A 17,367-nucleotide genomic window follows, 5' to 3' on the forward strand; every position below is an offset into this window, starting at 1 on the left:
GTCAGCATGTTGGAGAGGGCTGGGAAAGGGTATATTTATAAACAACTGCAATATTTAAATGGGAAAAAAATGCCCCAGCACCACAACTTCCTGTTTTAAACCCTTTCAGGATGGCGAGGCATTGAGTTCAGTTCTGTATCTGAGCCACAAGGGAGACGGTTATACCCACAAGTCAAGCTCTGGACTCAAACTGGTATGGTTACAGCCTCTGGATTTGGGCAGTTGGTTCCCCAAAAAAGTCATTTGAAGAAAGTGTGAAAGGCACTTCTGCGTGTTTGTGGGTGTGCATTCATGCACCGGGGAGGCAAGTGTGTGCACACACGCACACGGGTGGCTGGGTGTGCACAGTCATTCACACAAGTCTGTGTGTGGGTGTGTGTGGAGTCGTGCTCACAGGCATGTGTACACGTGCGTCTGTGGGCCCGTGCACAATTACACAACAGCTGTGTGCCTGTGTCAGTGTGTGCATGTGAGTGTACATGCACGGAAATGTCCAAATTAAAAAGTTTACATATTTGCAGGCTACTCTTTTTTCTTGCAGCTTCCTTTTTTTTTAATCTCCTCACGCTTTTCAACAGCAAGACCCCCTCCACGCCTTTCCATAACTAACAAATCTGTCTCCGAGTTCTGCCCTCCTCCGGTGTAACTAATGTGACTTTAGAGGCGTCGTCCCTGGGCGACCAGCGACTGGGGCGAAGCATCAGGGAGGGGAGTCGGGAGCTGGGTGTGAACAGTCACCTCTGCCCTGCCCTCACTGCCTGTCCCTCGGGCCACCTGAGCTGTGCACACAGGGCGTTAAGGATCCATTTCTCAGCCCGAGAAGCGGCTCCTGCCCCTCAGCGCATCAGGGACAGAGCCCGGGATGCATCCCCTTCAATCCTTGTCCGGGTTCTGGGCTCTTTGCATAATAGTCTTAATAGGGAGAGGAGTGGAGGGCCTGTGTGCCCTCATGAGCGATGCTCCCTGAAAATCCCTAGCCAGGGCCGTGGGAAGAACGATTTGCTGCTGGTGGCTCCTAATGTATGGAAGTATCTCTATCAGTGGATGCAGGTGACATCCTAATACGAAAGAGATGAGAGAAATGGCATCCATTTGGAAAATTTCACCTTTGTCCCCCGGGAGCTGGGGTGAGAGGGTGTCCTCGGTGGTCTGCCCCATTCTCCGGGTCCTGGTGAGTGGGCGGTTTGCCAAACCAGTCACCTGGCATTAGAGGCAATGAAAACCACACACTTCCTAACCCTGTTGTGTGGTTCGTGTTTAGGGCTCTTGCTTTATCAGTTTTTATTTCGTGTAATATTCATCACACTGGTTTATTTATGGGGCCTTCGTTGGGAAGTTATTTTTCAGGCCTGGTGAATAAAACATTAGCCTTTGCGGCTTGTCAGGGTGACTGCAGCTCCTCTGATGTCAAGCTGACGAACTGCCTTTCTTTTTTCCCAACGACTGCACTTTTAAAGAAATTTATTTGTATTTTGTTGGGCATTTGTTGTTCTTTTCTCTTTTGGCTGGTGGATGTTGGTCTGAGTCGGGATCTTTTCTGTTCTGATGAAATGCTAAAACCTTCACTTGCTGAGAAAGGTAATACGTTGAGCAGGAGGGGTGAGGACTGAAGTCCTGGGCTGGAGGAGAAACACCCTGAGAATCCCACCGCTCAGCGGGCGTGACACTCTCCCAAAGCACATGCTGATGAATGAGGGACTTCTCAGTCATGTGGATAAAGGGCCAGAGCCCCACCCAGAGGAACCAAGGGGATGCTGACCCAGCTTCATGTGTAAGGCACTGGGGGCAGGGGTGTGGAGTCCAAAGTCCCAATGAGAGTTACAGAGAAAACAATCTCAGGACGTTAAAAAAAAAAGAAAGAAAAAAGCTAAATGTGGCTTTAAGCAAACTCCAAATAAGAAAATCCACATTTACGATAAAGAAAACTAGGGTGAGAAGATTCACTTTACAATTGGATTGTCATAGTATTTCTCCAGTAATTTTTCTAAGTCCATTTAAAATGTGGATTACTTTACATGACTTTTCAAGTTTCATTATGAGGAAGGAAGGAAGGAAGGAAGGTAGGAAGGAAGGAAGGAAGGAAGGATCTGGCAAGGTAATGCAGTATTTCACATTAAAGAGTGCCAAGTTTTCCTTTTTCTTTCTTTCCAGAAAACAAGATAGGGGCTTAGAAGACCTCAATCAATACAAACCCAGCCAGATGCTGGTGATTCATTACAGCTTGTCTTTTGGCAGAGGCCTAGCCTGGCCATCTCTTCATTGAGACCAGACTGGTCATCCTCACCAACAGCACAGAAGCTCAGTGGCTCTTTCGAAACTGGAGGAGGAGAATGTGCCTTAACTTCTTGGGCAAGACCACCATTGGACCAAAGACATCTGCTTCCCTCCTTGGTTCCTCCAGGGGATCCAGGGTCACTTGGGCTGGATGCAGATGGATAACAAAGGCTGCCATTTGAGGGGTGTGGACTACACATATGCTAGGCAGTAATCATACCCACAACCCCACGAGATAGGCACAATCAACCAGTCTCACAGATGAGGAAGCTGAGGCTCGGGAAGGTCACACAGAGGAGAAAGGGGAGAGGATCTGGACACAGAGCCTGCACTCCTAGCTACTGTACTGGTGAGACTTCCTGCTCACAGGGTTGCCACCCTGAGCAGGACCAAGGGATTGATCCTGCCCCTCTCCTTTTGGGTAGTGATGTGAGATGCCGGGAAGATGCCTGTGACTGGTTCATTTCTATAGAGAAGGAAAACACTAGAAATGGCAAATCAGATCTCCAAGAAGTTTTTAAAAATTGGTTTAGAGGGCTTTCCTGGTGGCGCAGTGGTTGAGAATCTGCCTGCCAGTGCAGCGGACACGGGTTGGAGCCCTGGTCTGGGAAGATCCCACATGCCGCGGAGCAACTAGGCCCGTGAGCCACAACTACTGAGCCTGCGCGTCTGGAGCCTGTGCTCCGCAACAAGAGAGGCCGCGATAGTGAGAGGCCCACGCACCACGATGAAGAGTGGCCCCCGCTCGCCGCAACTAGAGAAAGCCCTTGCACAGAAACGAAGACCCAACACAGCCATAAATAAATAAATAAATAAATAAATAAATAAATAAATAAATAATGCAACTATAACATTAAAAAAAAATAATTGGTTTAGAGAGCTACACGGTCCACTTCAGAGGTGCAGGCAGAAAATGAGGATGCTCAAGCACATCAGGGCTCTGTGCTCAGGGGCCTGAGGCCAACACCCCCTCCTCCAGATTTCTAGGGCTCAAAGCCTAATGGAGAAATGCACATGCATTAAAAAAAAATTCCTTGAATCTTAGAGTCTTAGGTATTCTCAGCTGGCTAGTTTGAGTCTGGGTAAATGAAAAACATCCCGAGTGCCAGTGAGTGCATCCTTAGAAGAGCCTACCATGCCCAGCAGCTTTCAAACAAGCTCCAGTGACTCCTGTCTCAAAGCATCCATAAAGCAAGGATGACCAAGAGTCTGTCAGCTCCTCTCATGTGCTGGAGCTGCTGCCCTCTCTCTATTCTCCTTCCTAGCCCAGTGTCTCAGTAGCTTGTCTACATAGGATTTATCCACTTTGTCACCTTCCATTCAACTCTTCAACCCACTCCAATCTGGCTTCTCTCCTCACCATTCACTCCATCAAAGCGCTCTTGCCAAAGTCACCTTGACCTCCTAACATTGTGAAATGTTGAAGTCATGGTCACTTGCTGTCCTCAGACCCTATTTGACCACCTCCACCCTCCTTCTGGAACAATTTCTTTTTGCGGGTTTTGTGACATGATGCTGGTTGTACCTTGCTTCTAGGGCTGATTCTTCTTTGCTTCTTCTGCCTGACTCTAAATGCTGGAGCCCCTCAGAGCTCCAGTCTAACTGCTTCTCCTTCTTTAACCACAGTATTCCTCTGGAACCTCATCCTCTTCACCTTGTGTTTTTTGAGAAGTTGGTCTATTTCTTCTAAGTTGTGGGATTTATTGATACATGCATAGAGTTGTTTGTAGTATTTCCAGATTATCCTTTTAATGGCTGCAGGGACTATAGTGATATCCCCTGTTTCATTCCTGATATTGGTAATTTGTGTCCTTTCTCTTTTAATCTTTGCCAGTCTTGCTAGAGTTTTATCAATTTTATTGCTCTGCTCAAAGAATCCGCTTTTTGTTTCATTGGTTTTTCTCTACTGCTTTCCTGTTTCAATTTCATCCATTTCTTCTCTTTACTATTTCCTTTCTTCTGCTGGCTTCGATTTTTTTTTTTTTTTTTTTTTTTTTACTTTTCTTTTTCTAGTTTCTTAAGGTAGGAGCTTAGATTATTGATTTGAGAATTTTTTTTCTAATATAAGCATTTAGTGCTATAAATTTCCCTCTCAGTGCTGCTTTAACTACATCCCACAAAATTTGATATGCTGTATTTTCATTTTAATTCAGCTTTAAGTATCTTTTAGTTTTCCTTGGAGACTTTCTCTTTGATCCATGAATCTAGAAGTGCCTTCAAAAACTTTCCAAATGTTTGGAGATTTTCCTGTGATCTTTCAGTTATTGATTTCTAGTTTGATTCCATTAAAAACAAAGAACATATTCTGCATGATTTCAATTTTCTTACATTTGCTGAGGTTTGTTTTATTACCTTGGATATGGTCTACCTTGGTGAATGTTTCCATTTGAAAAGCATGTGTATTCTATTGTTGTTGGGATTAAATGTTTTATAAACAACTATTAGATCTGTTGGTTGATGGTACTGTTTGGTTCTTTTGTAACCTAGTTTACTTTCCATCTAGTAGTTTTATCAATTGCTGAGAGTGGGATATTGAAGTCTTTAACTGTAATTGTGGATCTGGCTATTTCTCCTTACACTTTTATCATGTTTTGCTTCATGTATTTTGAAACTCTGTGCTTGGTGCACATACATTTGGGATTGTTATATCTTCATACTGTATTGACCCTTTTATCATTATGTAATGTTTCTTTTTGTCCCTGGTAATTCACTTTACTCTGAAGGCTAATTTATGTGATTATAATATTGCCACTCTTGTGTTTTAAAATTAATGTTTGAATCTTTTCCCATCTATTTACTTTCAACCTACCTATATCATTATATTTGAAGTGAGTTTCTTGTAGCTGCATGTAGTTGGGTCATTTAAAAAAAAAAATCCACTCTGCCAACCTGTCTTCTAAAAATTCTCATTGTTTTAAACTTTATAAAAATAGTATGATGCTCAGAGTAGTATTTGGGAGCTTATTGTTTTGTTTTTTAAACTTATTATGTAGCTCAGATTCATCAATATTGTTGCATGTTGCTGTAGTTCAGCCGTCTTGATTTCTGCATAATATTTCATTGAAGGAAAAGACCACTGTAGGACTTCCTGGTGGCACAGTGGTTAAGAATTCGCCTGCCAATGCAGGGGACACGGGTTCGAGCCCTGCTCCCAGAAGATCCCACATGCCGCGGAACAACAAAGCCTGTGTACCACAACTACTGAGCCTGCGCTCTACAGCCCGTGAGCCACAACTACCGAGCCCTCATGCCACAGCTACTGAAGCCCATGCACCTAGAGCCCGTGCTCTGCAACAAGAGAAGCCACCGCAATGAGAAGTCCGCGCAGGGCAACAAAGAGTAGCCCTTGCTTGTCGCAACTAGAGAAAGCCCACGTGCAGCAACGAGACCCAACGTAGCCAAAAATAAATAAAATAAATAAATTTATAAAAAAAAAAAAGAAAAGAAAAGACCACTCTCTAATTCATGGGCATTTTGGTTGTTTCTAGGTTTTTGTTATTATGAACAGTAATTCTACAAACACTCTTGTACATGCCTCTTACTGTTAGACATATGCAAATATTTCTCTTGAGTGTAGATGGAGGAGTAGGATTGCTGAATCATAGGGTATGGGAATGTTCAAATTTGAGAGATAATGCCAAACTTTCTTCTAAAGGGCTTGAACCAACTTATGCTTTCCTGAAATGGATAAAAAGCCTAATGATGCTCATCCTTTCTGACATTTGGATCTGTCAGACTTTTTAATTTTTGCCAATCAAATGGGGGTTAAATTCTTCTCACTGAGGACGTGATTTACATTTCCCATCTCCTTTATGAGGCTGAACATCTCTTTTCATGTTTATTTGTTGTATATTTCCTTTTGTGTAAAATTCTTGTCTTCTGCCTTTTTCTCTTTTGTACTTTTCTTCTTGATTTGTATTGGTTCTTTCAGTGTTCTTGATACTAATCTTTTGTCAACTGTATGGACAGCTAATATTTTCTTCTAATTTGTAAATAACCCAAGATCCACCTATATTTTCCTCTAAGAGATTTTTGACATTTAACTTCATTCAACCTGAGTTGATTTTCAAAATATGATGTGAGGTAGTGATCCAGTTTCATAATTTTTATAGAGTAATGACACTATTTTTTCCAACTCATTTTATTAAACAACCCTTCCTTTAACCAATGATTTGAAATGCTATGTCTATCATAAACCAAAATTCCATGCATCTGTTTCTGGGAATTTGGGGAATTGGTCAATCTTTGTGACAACATCACATAGTCTTAATTACTAGAACTTTGTAATGAGCCTTGATATGTGGTAGGAAAAGTACCCACTCTGCACTCTTCTCTTTAGAAGGGCACTGGCTATTCTTGGTCCTCTACTTTACTGTATAATCATCTTGCCAAGTTCCATGAAAAGTTCTGTTTGGATGTGGACCAGAATTGCATTGGCTATAGTCAGGATAGATCAATATGGGGAAAATGATATTTTAATGATATAAAGTCTTTCTTTCCTTTATTAGAACTCCTTTACTTACACTTAGTAAAGGTTTATAATTTTACCTTTATAAGTCTTAAACATTTAAAAATTTATTTTTAATTAAAAAATAAACATTTTTATTTACAAATGTACTTGACATTTTCTGATACTATTATAAATGGTATTTTCTCATTAACTGTGTTTCCTAGTCTGGGGTTTTTTTTTTCGTTGCTGGTATACAGAATATAACTTATTTTCGTATATTAATCTTACATCAGCCAACTTGCTAAACTCTCCAATTTCTAAAAGATTTTATGTAGATTCTTCGGGACTTTCTATGTAAACAACCATATCATCTGAAAATAATAACAATTTTTTCCTTCCTTTCCAATCCTTATATCTTTAGTTTCTTTTTCTTCTTCTATTGCACTGTCTAGGACAATGTTTAATGGGAAATTTTGTTATGACTTCACATTTGAATGACAATTTGGCGGCACATAAAATTCTATGTTCTAAGTTCTTTTTCTTTTGTACTTTGAAAATATCACCCCATTGTCTTCTTGCATCTAGTGCTGCTGTTGAAAATCCTGAAATCCCTATGATTCTGGTTCTTTGTATGTGATCTTTTCTTCTCTGGAAAACTTTTAGATCTTTATCTTTTTTGCTCTTAAATTCATTGTAAGTGTGTAGGTTTGATTCCCCACCCCACCTCCGCCCCCTATCTTTCCTTTTTGGCAATCTAATAAGACCTTTTCAACCTGGGATCATTCATCCATTGTTTTTAATCCCAGAGATTTTATCTTCACATTTTCTTCAAATATATCCTCTGCTATATTTTTCTTTTTCTTTTTTTGTGGGACTTCCATTACTTGGATGTTAGTACTTTAACTTCTTTCTTTCTTGGGTTATACCTTTTAAAAAACATTTTCTTTGTGCTTTTCTTCTTTTTTGGGGGGCAGATATATCAAGCTGGTCCTTCATTTCACGAATTCATTCTTCAGCTGTATTTAGTATTTATCCCCTGCACTGCTCTTTAACTAAAACATTTCAGTACTTAACACTTCTGCTTGGTTATTTTGTATATTTTCTTGTTCTTGTTTCACTTTGCTTATAACATCTTCTATCTCTTTTAGTATGTTTGTTAAGCTGAATTTTAAAATTGGTCTCTCTGTTCTAGTATTTCTGCTTCTGATGGAATCTGGAATGATCTGTAACACAAGTTTGTTGCCTTTTTTTTTTTTTTTTTTTAATGCATGTGCTTCTCAAATGTCTTGTTATTTTGCCTGTGAGCTCATTTCCCTCTGGTGGAAATCTGCTACTCTGCCCTGCAGTCCCTCTGGAGGAAAGCCAGCCCAGGGAACCCATGTGACCTTAGGGGTGGTGGTGGATGCTCTGTCACTGGAGAGGCTCCAGAAGATCATATCAATCACCCTTCACTCCACCAGACTTCCCCTTAGGTCAGAGCTGCACCTTCCCCCCCTCCAGAGAGAAGAAGCATTAGGATGAGCCCCCACCCCCACCCCCACCGCCTTAGCCTGCACTAGTATGATCTCCAGGTAGTCTGCAAGGAGAGTGGTGGGAAGTGACTGCTGAGGTCAGGTGGGCCACACCTGTTTTGCTTGGCTCCCCATGAGCACAGGGCTCTTTGCTGTTCTGATGTTAGGCCACCTGCACGTGAACTCTGCGTGGCCACAGGTGTGGGGTGTGGCCACAGGTGTGGGGCAGGCCTATTTGTCCCAAGGCAGTGGTAGCAGGACCTGGGATAAACTAGAGCAGATCTCCAACAGTCCCCTTCACTCTGCATTCTCCCACAGCTGTGCTCAGCTACCTCCTGCCCCCAGCCAAAACCCCAGCCTCACGCACATCGATTTGAAACCCATCTAACTCCCATCTCATCAATTTCCCTCTGTTGTTCCCGGGGGTGATTTTGGCATAAGGAGCCAGTGGTTTTGCTGCTTAAGCATCAGAACCAACACGAGGCTTCAAAAGTGACGTGTCCAAAGCGGAACTCTTGACGTCCCCACTGTCCAGGAACCTCTGCTCCTCCCTCTTGTCCTCATCCAAGTAAACAACCCTTCCAGGCAGCTGGCTGGTCACCTCGAATGGAAGGCCAGCCTTGCCCGGTCCCTTTCCCTCTTCCCCGGCATCCAATTCACCAGCAAGTCTGGTAGCTTCCACCTCCAAAATGTCCCAGCACGTACTCCATCATCACCTCAGCATCTGAGGCTTGGTCTTCCTCTGCCCTGGCTGCTGCATGTTTCCTGACGGCAATCCCTGCTTCCCCCTCACCTCTTCCAACGGATGCTCACAGGGTAGCCAAGCTGATCTTTTATTTAATAAATGTATTTATTTATTTATTTTTGGCTGTGTTGGGTCTTCGTTGCTGTACGCAGTCTTTCTCTAGTTGTGGCGAGCGGGGGCTACTCTGGGGGCTGCAGGCCAGGCACTGTCCCGCCTATGTCCCCTGCTGCCCATCTCACGTGGCTCTCTCCTCCCTGTCCACCCAGCCACATGGGACCTTTAGTCCCTCTAACTGCTGAGCTCCCTGTTGCCTTTAGGCCAGTTTCTACTTCTTCTCGCTGTCCTGTCCCCACCCCTTCACCCAACTCCTACCCACCCATCAGGTCCCTACTGAAATTTCCCTTTCTCAGAAAAGCCACCCCTGACCCCTAACCCAGGCACATCCCCATGACACCCCTGAGCACCTGCACCCTTCCTTGACCACGTTTACCACTCTGTGGGATTTCCATTTATTTGTGTGACCGTTTGTCTGATGTCTGTCCATCCCACCTTTCCTGCTGTTGTCCAGTGTCCAGCACAGCCCTGAAATACAGGCTTATCCATGTCCATCTGGGTCACACTGCCCGGGGAAGCTGAGACAACCAGGACAGAGTGGCCCAGGCCACGGGCCCCACGTCTGCCGTGGTTGCCCTCTGCCCCAGGTGCAGTCATTTCCTGTCCTTGGGGGAAGTGTCCCTACTCCATCCTCGGTGTAGAGGGAACCACGCATGCCGGGAGCCTTGGCCCCCAGTTTCCAGATGGGAGGCCAGTGGAGGCGCAGGCCTGGGGATCTGGAGAGAGACAGGGCATCATCCCCTCTCTACGGCATTGCTCTGGCAGCTGCATCCTCCTGCCCCAACTCCACCGCGCAGCCCCTCCTGCTCGGCACTTCTGATGGATTACTGGCTCCAGTGACTCACTCCCCACCCCACTGCCTCTGCAGCCCTAGGATTTGAGGTGCTGTCTCATTGTCTGTGTGTGTGTGTGTGTGTGTGTGTGTGTGTGTGTGTGTGTGTGTGTGTTTAGTAGACTTCATTTTTTAGAGCTATTTTACATTCACAGCAAAACCAAGCAGGAGGTACAGAGATTTCCCATAGGGGTCCTACCTCCTGTCTCCACACACAGCCTCCCCCATTGCGAAAACCCCGCACCAGAGTGGGGCATTTGTTACAAACAATGAACCTACGCTGACTCACGATCCTCACCCGGAGTCCACAGTTTACATCAGGATTCATTCTTGCTGTTGTACATTCTGCGGAGCCGACAAACACGTAATGACATGAATCCATCCTTACAATAGCCTACAGAGCAGTTTCACTGCCCTAAAATCCTCTGTGCCCCACCTAGTCATCCCTCCCTCCCTGCGAACCCCTGGCAACCACTGATCCTTTTACTGTCTCCATAGTTTTGCCTTTTCGCTCTTGGTGTTTTGAAAGTTCTCCTCAGAGGGAACCTTATTTATGACTTCTTGGCAGACTCACAGGACAGGGATAGAGGAAAGAGAGGCCGGTGTGCAGAGGCCATCGGAAGACGACGGAAATAAGGGCAACAAAGCAGACAGCAAATTCAGAGCAAGGGACATTCCCATCTCCTCTGCTTCCAGCCTGTGAGGAGAAGCCTCCTCCAAGACGCTTCTCCCGGAGGTGAGCAAGTGCATGACGCTTAGGACCCTCACCCCCTCCCCTCCCCTTGCACAGGGGTTAATTTCCACATTGCACTGTTAATTGTTACTATAATTATTTTTCTTTCCATAGCACTGAAAGTCGCTTGACACGCTCTGCATTTTTGCAAGGTATCTGTGATCCTTTGAAAGTAAAATTAAAGGATATAATTAGCTCATTTAATAGAGATTGCACTGAGTTCGCCGTCACCTAATGGTCTGCCCCCCTCCCCTGCTGCACGGTTATTAATGGGTGTTCCTGCTAACAGCCCGCCCCATGATGAGGGCTCGTCCCACCAGCCTCGCCTCTTCATGTCCCCACATGAGGTCATCCTGCTTCATGGATTCCACCTCCTCACACACTTCCACAGTTTAACAAAGGACCCCGAAATGGACATGGTGTATTTTTCAGGTGGAAACATACAAAGTAATGACTCAGGAAACACGGGGTGGGGGGCGGTAGGGAAGGAAGTGTGGGCAGGGGAGGGAAGGGCCCTGGGTTTGGAGCCGACTCTTCCAAATAATAAAGTGGCCCCAAGAGGGAAGACGTGAGGAGTTGGACTCTGAACAAGCATGTGCAGTTCTTCAACTGCATCGAGCCCTTTGGAGAGACATGTTGTTTGCCAGGGGGGTTGAGTTCTGTTTGCAGGCCCCCAGGCAGGAGTCCTATTGACTTCACCAGGCAAGCATTTCCTCTCTGCTTGGGGTGCCCACCGCCTTGTTCTGTGCTTGAATGGAAACCCAGGGGCCCCAGTGACTGCAGAGAAGGCCACTCTCCAGGCACTGCTGGCTGAGGAGACATAGGCCCCTGCACCACTGATTTCAAGTCACAATGGAAACTAAAAAGCTGAATATGCCCAAGTCCGTTGATGAACTGTTTTTTTTTTTTAAATTACGTTTCTTGTAAGTGCAAGGAAAATTCCATCTCTGTTAAATGTCTTACAGGAGGCAGAACAAAATTATCTAATATGTGATTTAAGAGATTTCCTGCAGTGGGACATCCTGGCTTGCTCCCAACTCCAAATATTACTGAGTCTTTATAAACTCCTCCCTCCCACCCTGAACTTGAGTGTAAACTTGGGGATACAGCTTTGGGGCATTCACCCCAACTGAAGCTGAAACTCAAGCATCTTCGGTTCTTGACTTTCTGCAAGAACTTAAACAAGAGACCTGTCCCATCTGTGGTCCAAGCGTTTCTGTCTTTGAAACTGAGAGATAAGTTCTTCCAGAAACAGGAAATGCTAGCAGACCTATGGACTGGGTGGGAAAGAGATGTGTGCCCCAGGGACCCCACTTGGGCACTGCCGAGGGGTGCCTCTCTTGAAGGCGCGTGCTTGTCCACTTTGAAATGAGAAAGTTCCTATTATTTTTATGCCACTATGAAAAGACATGATATAGCGGCAGGTTTCAGCAACCATTCCGAAAAAATCAGTTTATTTCCTGGAATGTGATCAGAGACGAAGATTAGAAAACAGACCTAAAGTAAGAACTGGTTGGGAATTGTAGGGAAAAGTTCAGTTCTCGGGACTTCCCTGGCGGTCGAGTGGTTAAGACTTCACCTTCCAAGGCAGGGGGTGTGGGTTCGATCCCTGGTCGGGGAGCTAAGATCCCACATGCCTCACGGCCAAAAAACCAAAACATAAAATAGAAGCAATACTGTAACAAATTCAATAAAGACTAAAAATGGTCCACATCAAAATAATCTTTGGAAAAAAAGTCAGTTCTCACTTCCCAGTTAAAAAGTATTACAAGGGCAGACCAAGTCCTTTTCAGCCAGGCCCCCGAGGCCTGAGCACCAGGCCTGGTGCAGCTGCCCCCTCCTTCCTCAGCTAGCTCCTGTCTGGCTAAGGGGCTCCCAGCTGCGCACAGATGGGACCCCTCAGCTACTTGCCTCTTGCTCGAGAGGCTATTTTCTAAAGTGTTCACCTGAGTGCTCAAAACAGAGACTTGGCAACTGCACCTTGGGAGCAGGTTCTCCCCCCAGTGACATTGCTGCTCTGATCCAGCCCCACCTTGGCCCCAGGCCCCGGACATTTCCGCACCTGCCGGCCACAAACACATCCTCCGCAGGTGCTGTAGCTGCTGCTCTGGAAAACATGTGTGCACATTTCCTAAAACGCAAATGCAAGCAGGCTATAAATATACGTAGTGGTTTGTCTCTTTTGGGCAGCACCTGGCTGGGTGCATCCGTCAACACATCATTTAATCCTCTCAACAACTTTATTTTATGAGTGAGGAAATCAAGATTCTGATATGTTAGGTGGACTTAAATTTACCCTAAATTTACCTCTTTAAAGGTGGTCCCAAGAGGCTCAGGGCAAGAGGGGAGGGGTGACTTGGCTGATTGACAGTACCTCCCTGCTAGGGCTGCCAGATTTAGCAAACAGAAATGCAGGATGCCCAGTTACATTTGAATTTCAAATTAACAAGTAATTTTTAGTATAAGTATTAGTATAAGTATGTCCCAAATATTACACGGGACATATTTACGCTAAAAATTTTTTTGTTGTTTATCTGAAACTCAAGCTCAACTAGGCACCCTGTATTTTATCTGGGACTTATTCTCCCCATCCTCCCCCCTAAATTCCAAAGAGCGTATCTTTGTTGAAGGTGAGGAGTTAACCCTTGCAGGATGGGAATGGTACTCATCGCTGGCTGCTAAACTCTACACAAGCAGGACTGTTATATTTGAACAGTCTGGCCGACCTTTTTTAACAGAGGGAAAAAAATAACCTCTCCATACAGACAACGTTGGCCTGACAAGACTGGGCTGAGGCAGGGCCCGTTCTGCCACTTCTAAACATCTACTGCAGGGCTTCCCTGGTGGCGCAGTGGTTGAGAATCTGCCTGCCAATGCAGGAGACATGGGTTCGAGCCCTGGTCTGAGAAGATCCCACATGCCGCGGAGCAACTAGGCCCGTGAGCCACAACTACTGAGCCTGCGCGTCTGGAGCCTGTGCTCCGCAACAAGAGAGGCCGCGATAGTGAGAGGCCCACGCGTCACGATGAAGAGTGGCCCCCGCTCGCCGCAACTAGAGAAAGCCCTCGCACAGAAACGAAGACCCAACACAGCCAAAAATAAATAATAAATAATTTTTTAAAAAAAAGTTTAAAAAAAATCTACCGCATCTGGTTCTTTGGGTCATTTTTATTTCTTTATATATTTTTTTCATGTTGGCAGCCAGTGTCTAGGTGACTTGGGCTTTCTGATCTTAATGCACCTTAACTAATAAACCATTTTAAGTACACTGAGCTAAAGAAGCAAAATATTTAAGGATACTGGGAATTTCAAAGGGGCATGGAGACACACTTTCAAAAGCCCTAAGCACTATGTAGCCATTAAAACAGCTCAACAAGAGCAAAACAAGGATGACTGCAGTGAGCTTGGAAGCTAAGAGAATGGCTGGTCAGCCTCAGTAGGCGGGGAACCCTGAGCCTGGCAGGGAGCATGGGTCACACGGCCACCCGAACCTCACCAGCCCAGTCCCGTGCCAAGCCCTGGGGCTCCCCCCTCAGCCAGGTTCTACAAGGGTGCTGGACCAGTATGTGAACAGTTCTCTTGATTCTGCATCTTCATTGAACTAAAACCCATGCAACCAGCTTCAGAGATGATGAAATGGGAAAAGCTCTCATCAGTGCCAGATGCGGGGTTCCTGGCTTGGACTCCAAACCCCTATTACAAAATCATACCATTACAAAATCGCAAGGAAGAAGCCAGGAGATTTCCCTCCACCATCTGTTAATTTATAGGGTTATTGGTGTCAGCAATTTAGGAGAAGTTAAATTATATCACAGCCCCACTCAAAACTCTGCCGTGGAAGATCAGAAATGTAATCACAAATTTTAATTGAGAAAAATTGCTCTGGATCAAATTCCTTGTGTGTGTGTGTGTGTGTGTGTGTGTGTGTGTGTGTGTGTGTTTAAGAACCAGATTAAATTATGTGTTTTGGGGGTGGGGGAAAGGAGTGGCAATATGAGTTTTAAATTAGTTGTGATAAAATCGAGGTAAGATTGTAAACCGATTTGTGTATTGTGAGCAATTATTGGGAGCAGACGTCTTGTCTGGGTTGTTCCCGCTGAACACAGGAAAATGTCAGCTTTTGGTCACAGGGGGACGAATTCCCCACACACACATTAGAAAAGACCCACATTTGGCCCCTAAGGTTTGGAAGACGGTGACTGACAGCCGTTTCCCCAATCCACCATCCAGACCCCACCCCCGTGGACGGCAGTTTTTCCCACACAGCTTACCAACCCCCACCTTTTCCTTGTCCCCAGGTGACAGTTTCTGTCAGTCTCTATACTGACCCACCTGTCAAGGGGGTGACCTATGACCAATCCATGGCTCCATTCAGCTCACACAGGCCAACGTCTCCCCTCTGCCTTCCGCATACAGAAATTTCCACCTCCTTCCCGATCAAACATCCCTACGGTAATTAGGAGACTCCCTCTCAGGCCACCCTCTTGGTTAATGGAGCCGTGAGGATTCCCAGGCCCTCCAAGCCCCACACAGCCCCACCTCCTGCCCCCAGAGCCCACGTGTCCTCTGGGCCCCAGCTCGTGGTGCAGGGCTGACCACCAACCGTGCACAGCGCAGCTGCCGGGACTTACGTCCAGGGTGGTTCCTTCCTCTCCTCCTCCCTGCTTCCTCCCTCTTTCATTCTTCCCCCTCCCACCCTTTCCCATTTTCCTGCGTCTCTTAGTCTCTGGGCTGAGGCTGTGTGTGCGTGCACACGTGCGTGCTTGTCGGCGGGTGAAGCTGTGAGCACTTGCTTATTTATTTCGAGAAGCAGAGGAAGTTGAGGTGTTGCTGGTTCTTGCCATTTCATCTTGATTTAGTCATTTTTATATGGCTCGCAAGGCACACGCAGATTTCTGTTTCTTTATTTGTTCATTAAAACTTCAATAAAAACGTTATAAAAATGTCTTATTTTGGTAGTTAATTGCCGTTTCCATTTTAATATGCATGCAGTGTCCGCTCTCCTCCGAGATTCCCCGAGCTTCTCTAAATAATACAGCTGCTGTGGACGAATGTTCCCTGCCTCTGCGTATCTACTCAGTCATCGGAGCCTGAGGACCTGCTCGCTCCTCAGGCCAGTCGGGCGATGGCTAACCGTTCAAATCCTGCCACACCTGGGGGTCTTTCAGCCCAAGGCGGGGCAGCCCGAGGAACTTTCTTTGGTTCTCAGATGTTCTCTCACCTTTGAGAAAATGCACCTTGCCCTCTGCATTTTTCTGAAGCCAGAATTGTCAGCTCATCACTACTTTAAATGAGGCGCTCCAGGACTTGGCTGAGATCCCCAGCCCGAGTCCAATGAGGACAGTGGGGAAGGCAGCGTCTCCAAGAGCCAAACAGGCCCCAAGCTCCCAGCGCAGGGAGAGGATGGCTGCCAGGGGATGGGGAGGGGCGGGCATGGGCAGCACCTGCACTGAGCCTGGAGCTGGGCTGCAGGGATGGTGCCAGGCTGCAGGAGAGGATGCTGATGCCAGCTGGACATTCAAGGGGGAACAGGAGCCTTTTATGTTCTGTGTGCAGAGGCGCCCAGAGGCTGCTTTTCCAGGCTTGAGATACCAGATATGCCTGGAATATGAGCACCGGCCTGCTAGGTGATTGCTCCCTGTGACTGAGCAAGCTGCTGGCACCACATCCCCTGCACCAGCCCTGACACAAAGAAAAGGTGACTCAGAAGCTCTGCCACCTGCCCAATGCCGCCGATCTGGTGTTTGTTGCCCCGGTGTATGGGATAGGGGCCTAAATGCCCCCTTTCGTGTCCCATTAGCTCAGAGGAGGTGTCTTTGGCTAATGCAGAAGCATCGGAGAACCCTCAACGCCTGCTTCTGGGTGTGGGAACTCTTCTACCCTCTGAGACCCCACAGAGTCCAGGGGACCCGCTGGAGAGAGGCTGCACACTGCGGACATCTCACAGGGAAGAGTGTCATCAGCACTCAGAGGAAATTGAGAACCGCGTGTAATTAAAAACGCAGAGGAGTGAAGTTTATACAGGCTGTGGGGTGAGTGGCAGAGACGTGAAGTCAGGTATCAGCAGGTCCTGCCTCTGAGGAGGCATCTTGTCCCTCTGAGAGTGACCAAGGGTCCTGCAGCCCAGAGAAGGGTGAGTGACGTTTGGTTCGATGTGCCAAGAACGGAGGGACTCATGAAGGGGCAGACGCGCTGTGGACAGAGACTCCCGGAACACTCCAGGATACGCAAGGGATTCCTGCGACGTGCAGGCAGATGTGGTCTGTCCTGTGCAAGTGGACGTGGAAGGCCACCTCAGCCAGGCTCTCCAGACGCTAGTGCCTCTGAAAGGCTGTTCCCAGCCATGACCCCACCAACTGCCCCAATGCCTGTCTTCCAGGCTCCTCCGTCTGGCTACCTTTCTGGCATCTCCTGAAAACCCCACAGGAGTCTCAAACCCAATGTGTTCAGAAAATGACTCCATCTCCCCTGCCCTGTTCCTGCCCAGGCTCCCTCAGGGGTCCCCGTAAACAGTATCCCCACTCACCCAGTGGCTTAAGCCAAAAATCTGGGAGTCTTGATTTTCTTGGTGCTATGAGGTGATCTCAGAGCCCTTGGACCTGGCTGCCCCACCCACCTGGCAGCCTGGGTCCACTTTATTTTTTTTTATTTTTTTATTTTTATTTTTATTTTTTGGGTCCACTTTAGAAAGGTAATCGGGTCTCATCA

At 46.4% G+C, this 17,367-nt stretch overlaps 1 protein-coding gene and 1 long non-coding RNA gene across 18 annotated transcripts in view; one reads left to right on the plus strand and one right to left on the minus strand.

Annotated features, from left to right (window-relative positions):
• RBFOX3 (RNA binding fox-1 homolog 3) overlaps positions 1-17,367 on the minus strand; it is a 452,065-nt gene that overhangs the window by 226,519 nt on the left and 208,179 nt on the right. The window lies entirely within an intron of this gene.
• Positions 7,505-13,764, plus strand: LOC309618433. The gene is made up of 2 exons (XR_014238473.1): positions 7,505-10,011; positions 10,046-13,764. It is a non-coding gene; the product is annotated as an uncharacterized lncRNA (long non-coding RNA).

The sequence above is a fragment of the Balaenoptera borealis genome (assembly GCF_965194805.1).
Source record: "Balaenoptera borealis genome assembly, chromosome: 20".
In the NCBI taxonomy this organism is placed as follows: Eukaryota; Metazoa; Chordata; class Mammalia; order Artiodactyla; family Balaenopteridae; genus Balaenoptera; species Balaenoptera borealis.